Source organism: Poecilia reticulata, linkage group LG16, assembly GCF_000633615.1.
Source record: "Poecilia reticulata strain Guanapo linkage group LG16, Guppy_female_1.0+MT, whole genome shotgun sequence".
NCBI classification, from domain to species: Eukaryota; Metazoa; Chordata; class Actinopteri; order Cyprinodontiformes; family Poeciliidae; genus Poecilia; species Poecilia reticulata.
The window spans coordinates 1,723,346-1,735,718 of NC_024346.1; the positions used below are offsets into that span (position 1 = coordinate 1,723,346).

The window sequence follows — 12,373 nt, forward strand, 5'->3', positions numbered from 1 at the left end:
TTCACAGCTCTTCACTCGTGGATGTTAGTCATCCAGAAATGAAGAATGTGGCTCAACATCAAACAAACGTTGCTTTGTGTCTTTAGTATCCAATGCAAATGAGGATAAAACCGTGCAGGGTGGGGCTCAGATCGCCGATAGAGTCAGAGATGCAAACAACGATCCGACGATGGATTCCCACTCTCCAGTGGGAATCTGAGGAAACTCTCATGACAAACTGCCCACATTCAGATGCACCGACTCATCTGAAGCCTTTTCTCCTTGAATTCAGCCTGATTTCTGGAACCACATGTTTTTCCTCCTCGTCATCGTCTCCGTCCGGGGAAACTCCCAGCCCGGCACACATCTGGTCACCAGGGTTATTACAGTTAACCAGAACTAGCAAAACTAACGGAAAACTCAGAAAATTTTTCCGTTAGTAGTAAAAATAAACCTGGACCCATGTCGTCCATTTATAAAACTGACCTGAAATAGATTTTTTTTTTCCATACAAGCGGTTTACGTCAGCAGTCAGCGAATTACGGCTGACGTAAACTTACAAAAAGCAAAATGGCAAAAACTGGGAGAAAACGCCAGAGTCAGCTGGTTGTTCAACAATAATTCTGTACATTTTTTGGTGAGTATTTATTAAACACAATACATTTTATATTCTGCACCTAAAAATTAACCAAAGTATGAAAAAAAAGACAAAAACAGAACTACTATAATAAAAACTAATCGTTTTTGGACGGTTGTGTCCGTTTGCTCATTTCTCATTTAGTCTTTTTTTTTTCCTTTTTGGTTGGACTTTGAGTCCAAAATAAAGTTTATGTATTAATAGTTTACTAATAAAAACTTGCAAACCCTCTAAAAACTGATTAAACTCTGGCGTACAACCAGCTTCAGGTTTTAGAAACTCAAACTTTGGAATCATTCGCTGCAGCAGATCGACAACCAAACATTTTGTCCAAACCAGATCTGCCGTTTCTACCGTTTGTCCTCCAACATGGCGGACACGACGTTTGCTGACATCACATGAAACCATAATACATCACGGAGCAACTTACGGAGTATTCCATAAACTCGGAAATATAAGAACGCCTCCTGAAGGTGGAGCTTACCGAGCAGCCGGTAATAACCAAACCAGAGGCACAGAAATGCCTCATCATCATCATCTTCACCTGGCATTAGTGTTATGGCATGCAGATGGGGAAAAGGAGTAAATTTCCACCATAAAAAGAACTCAAATTTTGAGAGTAATCTCAAGAATTTCCTGTATTTCTAGAAAAAAGGTTTTTTTTCTTCTAGAAATTTATATTTAAAAAAAATTCTGAATTTTTTGTAGCACATTTTCTACTTTTGAAACTGAGAAATTTACTTTTTTTTCTAGAAAATTTCTGAGATAAAAAAAAAAAAATCGTTTTTTTCCATATATAATAGCCCTAAAATGCTATTTTAAGGTTGGAACAAAGTCCAGAAGGAAAATAAGAAATTAAGAGACTTTTATTTACAACATCAACAGAAATAAATGCAAACAAGATCAAAATCTTTTGAAGCTCACAACATGTCCAAGTTTTTTTCTGAAACACGTCTGTGATTAATCTCTTTTTTTATGCTTTTTCCCGCTTCAACAAACTTGATTTAAACAAACAGATCACTAGCGGATCTCTGAAGAACCTGCTGGAATGCAGAAGAAGTAATTCCAACATTTAAAAGTACTAAATTGATTCAAAATGCTGAAAATAATCATCTGAGGACGAAAGTTGCACCAGACTTTTTTAATCCAGGCCTCAACATTCACAGAAACAAACTGAAATCTCACGCTGAGGTCAAACATCCAGAGAAACTCAAACGGATCATTAAACCATTAATGTACCCAGAGATTTACTGTTTAGGGTTTACAGACTTTGTTTAACTGACTGTGTTTTAATAAAATCTTACTTAATTTCATCAGTGTTGCAAACTAAGATGCTTTCTTCATGAATCATCTTCAACCTCCCAGTTTGCGCCTCTCTGGCGCCCCCTGCTGCTACACCAGCTGCTCTGAAGTAGTTCAGTAACAAACAAAGCGCCACCCAGCGGCTGAAACTCTGCATAAAAACTTTTTTCCCCTTTTCCACAGCATGGGTCACTAAGTTCATGAACTGATTCAACTCCTTGTCTGTCTGCCCACTTTAACAAATCGACACAGGGAGGAACAAAGGGGGAAACGTTCATGAGAAAACCAGCGCGTTGTTGAGCATCTCGCCTTACCTTCTATCTTTGCAGCTGTTTCCAACACGCCGCTGCTGTTCACGATCTCCGCTGACCTTTCAAAATGTCGACAAGCCGCTTAATCGTCGCTTTATCTCCTCTCTGAAGGGTCTTTGAACCTAACTGAGCGCTGCCGAACCGAACCGAGCCGAGTCCAGGCCGCCACCACCTGCAGATCGGCTCTGCTGATTGGGCTGCCAATCTCTGCTAATTACACTGAAACCCGCGGGCGCCCCCTGGCGGCAGCCATTAGCAGAGCATGGAAGTAAAGCAGTATTAAATCACGACATTTAAACAACTTGAGTCTGATTTGAAAACTTTCAAACTTCTTTGACTTGGACTCCACTAAATTCAAGATTAAAATATTATTTTTTTTAGGTCTTATTTATAATAATTATATTTTCAGAGCGTAACATTTTAATAAATTAGAAAATTGGTGAAATTAAGAGCTTCAGTCCTGATACCTCCCAGAAACACAAACAAATCTGAGAAATGCGTCACGTCAAACTGATCACATGCCAGATTTTCAGCTGATATCGGAGATCAAGTTCTTTTTTTTAACACTTTACTCCGAGGTTTTCCTCATTGTCTCATGACCAGTGGAACATCCTGATGGTTTTTAGAAGCAGAGAAAAGGTAAACATCCCTCTAGAAATTAAAAACAGAGCTTCTGCAGGGTCAGCCTTACATACAATGCCAGTTTTATTGCTATTAAAATAATTTATAAGCAATAAAAAGTCTGGTTAAATGCATTAAGTTTGTTGTCAGCCTTAATGAGGATAAAATAACACATCGATCTCTTCTGTTTGTTCCTTAACTCAACATGGAAACTCATTGGTAAAACCTAAAAAGTATCAGTTTAAAGAGATTGTTTACTTTTACTTACTTACTGAAAAAAGATTAAGAAAATGTAATTAATTAGGTTAGATGTGAGACAGGTTCATCCCTTAAACTTCAGTCTATATGTGTAAATAATCTGGTTCAGAGTTTAGTGGATTAACAGACATTTTCATTTTTACGGCTGAAAATGAGTGAAAAGCAGCCAAAGTCCAAAGAACAACTTTGAAACGAACCATTAAGGTGGAGAGAACTAAACAGACGTTTTCAGAAGAAAATAAAACGATTTATAAAAGACATTACAGACACAAAAAGGAATTAATTTCTGCCAAGAAAGTTGGACATTTCTGAATTTGAAAAATTGAACATTTTCTCAAAAAAAAAAAAAAAAACTCAGAAATTTTAAAATTAATCTCAGAAAATCTCTAGAAAAAAATGTAGAAATCTTTGAGTTTTGAGTTCTGAGTTTGAAAAGTCAAAATTTTTTGACTTTTGGATCCCAGAAGTTTCCACATTTTTTCTAAATATTTTCCAAGATTAAACTCAAAATTTCAGATATTTTTCTAGCAAATGTCAAACTTTTAAAACTCTGAAATTTCCATGTTCTTTTTTAGGAATATTTTTTAGATTAATCTCAAATTTTCTTTTTCTTTTTTTCTTGCTAATTTCTTGCCGCTGTAAACGAAAAGATAACAAGAGCAGAAATATCTCTCTGGATCATTTGCTGCCTCATTTATGAAAGGAGACGTGAAACCAGGAGGTCATAGAGACAACTGTCTGCAAAGTAAATGTGATCTGCAGGTTCAGATTTAGGGAAAATATTCATATTTTTACAGGAAAAATAAGAAACAACAGGACTAATCCACCAGCTCAGACAGGAAAACACAACAAGAAACCAGAACAACTTTACAATCCGTTACACAAACATTCAAACCCCAGAGGGAGGAAAATGAACAAACTAAGGAGGAGTGGCGTCCATTGGACTTTGTCCAGCTTCCAATTCCACACAGCCTGATGCTGCCACCACCATGCTCCACCATGGGGTGACTTACTCCTCCTCTGTTTTCTATCCACAGTCGCCCTATTTTAACATTGTTTGACTAACAGCAGCATCATTTTCACTCAGGACGGGGCCCCACGGGGCCCCCAGGGGCCACGCTGGCTGCACAAACCCCACTTTGGCAGTGATTGATTCGCTGACCTGCTCCGGGTTTCACATGAATTGATAATTTAATTAAAGCGGCGGCCACTGAGCCATCCAGCCACCATTCCTCAAGGCAACAAAAGCAGCATGAGAGCCATTACGGCGCGGTACAGATGGTCCGGTTGAGCGGCGCAGACAGTTTCATTCTTCAGTCCAAACACAAATAAAACAGAACCGGAGTGAAGCCGCTCATCATTATGTAACCGCCAAGCATGAATTTTACATGACTGATGCTGCGGAGCTGCAAATGGTTTGTTTAGGCTGCTAATGTTCATGAATGATCCAGCAGGACTGAGGGTGACACTCTGGAAAACAGAGAGCTGAGTGGATCCCCTGATCCCAAACTCGGCCTGCAGCCTGGCGTCTGTGCTGCTAACAAACTATTGCATAAGCTTCAGACAACAATCAGCGCATATTTAAAGGGCAAAATTTTCCAAGTGCTGAATTAAATCTATAATTTTTAAAGTGAAACGGCCACAGACAGAGGAAACATTTAATCACTGAAGTAATCTACATGAGAGGGAAAAAGAAACCCGCTGCTGATCCGCGTCTCGCATCATTTTATCTGAACCGCATCCAAGACAGTCTGAGCTCTTCCTGCTTCCTCCAGACGGCTCCATCATAAAGCTGCAGAAAGCCTTTAAAAAATAATGATATGATGTTTCCGGCTCATTTTAAAAGTTCCTGGTCCAAACCGAACGGGGAGGGAAGACGGGCTTCCTTCACCTCGGCGGAGGCGCTGCGACACACAGGAAAGGAAATAAAACTCATGTTTTCAGTCCACAGTCACTATTATCCTGAACATATTTAATAATTATTAAACTGTCAGGAAACTGAATTCATTTGAACTCAAATTTGCCACCTTAAAAGGCTGAAGATGTTGTTTAAAGTTGTAATCATGTGACTTTACGTGGCGTCATTTTATAGAGTTTTCATGGCAAAAACAACTTTTTTTGTCAAAGAATTAAATAACTTCACATGTTTGTTCAGTCAGAATCAGTTCAAAGTTTTCATGTCCAACATGTTGAGTATTTTATCTAAACGTTTATGAACTAAACTGGTTTAACTCCTGAGTTTCACAGCAAACCAGAGAAAACTAAATGTAAATTTAACAGAGTTCCTCCATGTTTTCAGTTTTTTTCTCATATTTATATCATTTTAGTTTCGAACTTCCACTTTTAACTGAATTTAGTTTGAATTTAAAACTGATTTCCAGATTTTTCTGATTGAATCTTCTTATAAACATCTGTGTGAACATACAGACTCCCACTGTTCATTTTTTTCCCCCCACACTTTTAAGATGAAACATAATCTGAGTAAAAACCAAAAGCCAGAACTTATGACAGGATGAAGTAGGCGGAAGGGTTTCCACACATCATCTCTGATCTAACGCTCCCACAACAGAGTTTTGATTTGTTTTTTTCCAAAAATAACATGTAAAGCTTTGTAGGCCTCACTGCTTCAGCTCAGGTCAGAGGTCATGATCAGGAGAACGGCTCAAAAACAGAAGATTTTTAGAGTGACCTAGTCAAAGTCTGGACGAGTGGGCCAAGTTTCCTGCTGTTGCCGCCACAATTTTCCAGGCTGTTGATATAAATTTTAGTTTTTAAACTGCATATTGAGTCATCAGCCCTGATTTCTGCCCTGAAATCATCATAAAAACCAAAAATCTGAATAATTCATGACATTTAGATACTTCAAAATGAACCCAAATATAAATGTTGACAAGTTTATTGTGATTTATTCTCAAACAAGTCAGAAAAGCTTTTATATAGTTTATTTTCAAATATAAACCAGGATGTTCATAACCCAAAATGTTTTTCTTTATCCAAACTTCTCCAGATTCTGACTTATTACAATAATTTACACGTTTTTTTTTCTCCTAGACGGTTTTTTATTTTTATTTAATGTTTGGTCATTTCTTTCACCTACATCACATATTTCATCTGACATTTATTGTTCTTATTAATACAAAACATCCAGATCAGCTGAAACTTTTACCATTTTTTAAAAGTTTTGCCTTTTCTAATGGAGAAAAGCGAGAAACATATGAATATGGAAACATTTTCTCTCTTCTCTCTCTTCGTTTTTTAAAAGTTTTTGTTACAAATGAGTTTTTAAGAATGAAATTTAGCTGGTAAAAGGCTGAAAGAGCAAAAAGCTGATTGATAAAATCTTCAGCTGAAGGCTGGACGAGCCAGAAGCTGACATCATAGATGACATCTGTCTTTTTTATGTAATTAGTGTGAAGAGATTTCTGCTTGTTTGAGCAATTTTCTACAAATTCAGATCTTTAACTTTTTCAGAAAATAGAGAGAAAACGTCTGGAAAGTATTAATGTTTCTTCCATATTATCCAAACCTTTAATTTATCAAAGACAGAATCTGTACGTTTAGCTTCTTCACAGCTGATGTAACTCCAGCTGATGATGTGAAGTCACATTGTTTCATTTCCTTTGATAAGAAACGGGACGACACCAGCGTTCCTGGGAGGGTTTTCTTTTGTTTTTGCAGATTCTTGTTCGTAGAATATGAAAACTCTCAATGTGAATTAAAAACACAGACATAAAAGCTTCATTTCTGTGGCTGATCAGGTGCTGCAGGTTGAGTTTTAGGAGGGAATCGTTGGAGTCTGTGAGATCATCCCCCCCGTTCGAGCAGCGAGCGGTGAGGTGAGCCTTACTCATCATCTCTGGGCGTGTCATGATAGCTGCTCAGCATCAGTGTGATTACACATGGCAGACGAGAGAGAGAGAGAGAGGAGGGGGTGGAAACAGGGAAAGTGAGGGGAAGAGATGACCTAATACCCGTAAAAAGCCATGAAGTCATCCCACCTGACTCATATTCCCAAATGACAGCAGCTCTCCTGATCACAACATCCTGCTGGACGTTTCCTGGTCATCGGCTGCAGCAGGTGGAGGATCATCAAATATCTCACCTGGTCAGCAAAATAATAAAAACATCTCACGTGTTCTGACTCTACATCGGCGTCGTTACAAGAGAGAAATTCTGTGTAAGTTGTGCTAAAAGGAGTTAGCCTGTCCAGTGAAGCTATTAAAGCTAAAATAGCATCTCAATGCTAAACATGTAGTCACTAACGTCGCATTAGCAATGCGATGTTAGCGACGTTGCATCGCTAACGTCGCATTAGCAATGCGACGTTGCATCGCTAACGTCGCATTAGCAATGCGATGTTAGCGTCGTCGCATCGCTAACGTCACATTAGCAATCAACCTGCGGATCGTGAGATTTCAGATTCATCAAGATGTTTCTTTAAATTCAAAGTTATTTCTTTTACACTGCAAAAACATAAAGTCTTACCAAGTAGTTTTGGTTTGGTTTCTACCACATTTGTCTTATTTCAAGTGTATTAAATTACAAGTAACTTCTCAGCAAGAAATAATGTCTTGTTTTACGACAATAAATCCTTAAAACTGGAGAAAGAGTTCTGGCAGATTATCTCACATGAGAAATGTCTTTATGAAATGAAATAATCTGCCAATAACTAAAAAACTAACTAAAAAAACCTACATTTTGCTGGGATGTTACTTGTTAGTTTTGTCTTATTTCAGGGGAACCAAGATATTTATGCTAGAAACTAAACTAAAAATACCTGGTGAGATTTTTAAATAGTTATTTTTTTACAGTTTCTTTTCTGCATTTTATGCAAAATTACAGTTGAAGTGGTATTATTATTATTTCAAACTGATGCTTAAACTGAAAATACATGTGTAGAAGTTGTGTGCTTAAATATTATTTTAAGAGATTCACCATTATGAAAATTTGGGCTGACATTCATATCTAATATTCATATATCTTATATGTATATTTCAAGCACACCTGATTTCTCAGCTCCAGGTAAATTTCCCACAATCCTGCACTGCATCACTATCATGGTAAAGGGATCGACCTGCACCTCAGAATCAGACGCAACCAGGTGGAAATAAACATGAGCCCAGTTTTATTCATCAACCGATACTCATAAATGTTTTACATGTAATCAGAGCAACTTTTATCTGTAGTGTGCCAAAATGTATTAATGTAGAATAAATATACTTTTTTTCCCATTTTAACCGGAGCCTTTGTATTGTGCTTCTGACGCACAAACGAGATCCGTAAACAACGGCGGCGATGGAAGACGAAGCTCGTTTTTGTTTCAAACAACGAGCTGATGGGACGCTGGAAAAATAATTATTCTGTGTAAGTTGTGCTAAAAGGAGTTAGCCTGTCCAGTGAAGCTATTAAAGCTAAAATAGCATCTCAATGCTAAACATGTAGTCGCTAACGTCGCATTAGCAATGTGATGTTAGCGACGTTGCATCGCTAACGTCGCATTAGCAATGCGATGTTAGCGTCGTCGCATCGCTAACGTTAGCGTCCACAGTCCGCATTAAAAATAAGATCCATGAATCATCAAGTGTTTCTGAAACACCGGAAAGTATAAAAGCACTTTGCACCAATCTTGAATAACCCAAATAACAGATTAAAAACAATAAATATATTTGTTGTTGAGCTCATATGTGCATTTATGTAATAATTTAGCAGCAAAAATTGGTTTTCAATTGAAAATGTTGCTTATTTTGTTGATGTATGGTTTCTAATTAAAATGCGATTAATTACACAGCCTGAAATTAACACTATTAACAATTTTAATGAGTCCCACCACTAATTTGAACAGTTCATCAGTCGTTTCATCACATTCTGCCACAGTCAGCCGCCCTCTGTGGACATTGATGATCTGGATATTGATGATCTGGATATTGATGATCTGGATATTGATGATCTGGACATGGCCCAAAATAAAGCATCAACCTTAGAGCATAAAGTGATTTTATTTGAATGATTTCTCCCGTTTCTTTTAGGTCTGATCTGGCAGTAAGACCTCGTTTGACCTTTAAAATGCTCTGCAGGTGGTTTGGTTGAGGTCTGAGCTTTCAGTTCAACAGGAGACGAAATATTCTGGGACTTTTTAAATAAACAGAATCTGCTAAATGACTCGTTTATTCAAGTTTTAAGTTTTGCTGCATTTAATGAACACAAGTGAAACGTGTGGATTTTCAAGGAGAAAGCATGTAGTATTGATCTCCAGCTGATATTTGTTAGAATATTAAATCAGAACCTTCTCTAATCCGCCAGGATTTTGCAGCTTGTGGGTAAATAATCACAGCAGAATATCAGAAAACCTCTCAGAACCGAGTCAGTTCAGGTTCTCTGCTTTTGCTTCCACTTCAATGCAGCTTTTTTTTATGATCTCTGTTGCTCCCTCTGGAAATAAGAAATAAAAAACCAAACATGACAACACAAACAAATCAGAGTTTAATCAGGGAAAGACCACACAAAGACCCGGCCTCCGCCTCTGGTGCCTCACTTATTCAGCTGATCGACTCCAAGGCTCTCAGTGGATTATGAGCGCACGATGTGGTATCAATTTGCATGAGGACTTACATCATCGCTGAGAGCCGTTTCAGCGTGGCATCAGCACGTGGTGCTCAGCCAACACTTCCTTTGTGCTCGCCAGGCCTCATTCAAGCGACGGCGGGGCACCCACGACTCCTGAAAGGGACATCTGGCCGAGGAAGTCAAAAGGACGTCCTTCAGGGATCCTCAGACACATTTACAGCCTATCGTCTGTCCTCCTGAAAGCCAGGCGCCGTCCACAGGTGAAAGCAATATTTACACGAGCTCCTCGACAAAGAGACGCGCGTGGAAACAACAATTTCTCTCTCTAGCAGAATATAGAATTACAAAAATTTTAATTAGGGAATTTAATTCAGTAGACGTTGTTTCTATCAGCACTATCTGTGTTTACAGCACAAATGTGTGCAGAACTTTTGCACTGTGTTGACATTAAACATAAAATTTGACAAATTGTAATTAGCAAAAAAAAAAATGTGATTAATGAAAACATGCCAATTAAAAAAAAAAAAAAAAGTGTTTCTGTGCTATGAAACCCAGCCTGATGGAACAGATGTATTTAGCAAAACTGCAATGGAAACAGTTTTACACGTCACACAAGTCACATGATCAACAGCCGGATGTTACTACTGGCGGAAACGACAAAGAAAAACACAGGAAGCATTATAATGAGGAGGGTTTTTTCCTCTTCCTTACAGACAATGTGCAGCTGGTTCATAAAAAGTTGCTGAATCAACAATTCTTCAGGAAATCATCAACTCCAGTTTCCCCAAAACGCCCCATACGTAGCAGCTCCCCAAGTAGGCGGGGCTTATGGCTCCACAGGCTAAATAAGATGATGACGTCTCCTCTGATTGGCTGAATTATGAATTTAATCTAATGTAAAATGTCTACATTCCTCATCACCATTATTTTTAAAGTCTTTTTAGGTGAAGGGTGATTTTAATCTGCTTAATGGAAACACTGGAGTTGTAAAATTTAGTTGTTTATTTTAAATTAGCACAAAGATTTGCGCTCATTTGTAATGGAAACGGTTCTGCTTGAGGAGAGGAAACAGTAACGGGCTGCAAGCGACGAGCAGATGGTTGAGATCAGAGATTTTTTTTTTTAAACGTGGAAGTAACATGACCTGACTGGGTTTCACCAGCAGTATCCTGTAGCTAACACACACACACACACACACACACACACACACACACACACACACACACACACACACACACACACACACNCACACACACACACACACACACACACACACACACACACACACACACACACACACAGGCCCACGGGGAGTGGGTCTGAATGGAAACCAGACCTGCTGTGGTCCTTTCAGAACCGCTCATAAAGATGATGTGCAACAACACTCACACATCCAGGCCGACTGAGGGGGCCGCGGTCCCGCTGGAAACACGATCCCAGATCCATGGCCGCCATTGATCGGGCCCCTTGCAGTCCCGCTGGACCCCTTTAATGGAGCCACACGACCTCTCGGACACACCGCGCACCGCTCAGAGGTGCTCCCCCCGCTCCACTGGCCTCACCTCCGGGTGGGGGAAGCGAGCCCCGCTGGACGCAGCCTCTCTCATTCTGTTATGTTATTATTGGAGGGGTTTGAATCCCCCCGGTGCGCCCTCATCTGCAGCACCCCCTCCGGGAACGAACCCCTCTTCCTGATTGGCACCCGGTGAGCCGCGTCTAGACTCTGATTACTCATGTAAATACACCTGCTCCACCTTCGCTGGCTCCATCTTATCTCACCAGCAGCGTTGCTCCTACTTCCAGCACTGGAAACGTGTGATAATATTCCTGCTCCGTTCTGCGGGGCACCACAAAGCAGACAGTCATCCTCACAAGGAAATATTAAAACATTCATGCAGCCGCGCTCCGGCTGTCGTGTCAGACTGTGTGTTTTTGTGTCTGTGGGAATAATAATAAAAAAGCTTCTAATGTATTAAAAATGACAGGCTGAGTAGAAACACTCACACAGAGGTTTCGGTTTCTGGATCCAGGTGAGGCTCCGAACTTTAGAGTTTCGTCGGGGAAAAGGTGGAGTTTGCTCTGCAGGTAAAGACGCTGGACAGATGGACGGACAGGCCGGAGTTAGACTGACAGACGGACATCAGTTGTTGCTCAGCGCTGCAGAGTCATTTCCTCAAAGCTTTTATGATCAAGCCTGGCAGCAATTTACAACTTCAATAATCTGACCCGGAGATTTTATTATTTTTGATAAATTTACTTTTGATACATTGAAAAATAAAATGCCTGCAGATTTACGGGTTTAATTACAAGTTCAAGTGGCTCCGTCCTGGGCTCCGATGCGCTCATATTAATGATGACTTTAATTGGCGGGGCTGCAGTTAGCGGGAGCAGTCAAAGCATGCGGTCGGTGGCTTCAGGAGGACATGTTGTGGAGGGAAAAAAACACGCGGCGCGGCTCTTTGTTCAGCGGAGCTGCTGCAAAACCTTTTTTTTTTCCAAACGGGAAATGTGCGAGGGCTTTTACTGATGCCCCACTCCACCCACCACATCCACATCCACCCCCCCACCGCATAAGGTCTGCAACGCCTGTCTGACAACTCCCTTTCTCTTCATGCACAGCCCCCCCGTCACCTCCTCCCCGGCCCAGACACCCGCTCTGCCTCCTATACATAACATCCTGATGCGCAGCGGCGCGGGAGAC

At 39.9% G+C, this 12,373-nt stretch overlaps 1 protein-coding gene across 1 annotated transcript in view; it reads right to left on the minus strand.

Annotated features, from left to right (window-relative positions):
- Positions 1-2,397, minus strand: part of LOC103477552 (lamin-A) — a 40,255-nt gene extending 37,858 nt beyond the window's left edge. The window contains exon 1 of the mRNA XM_008430709.2: positions 2,233-2,397. The gene's annotated coding sequence lies outside the window, so the exon portion shown is untranslated. The remainder of the gene's footprint in view (positions 1-2,232) is intronic.
- Positions 2,398-12,373: the final 9,976 nt, after the last annotated feature.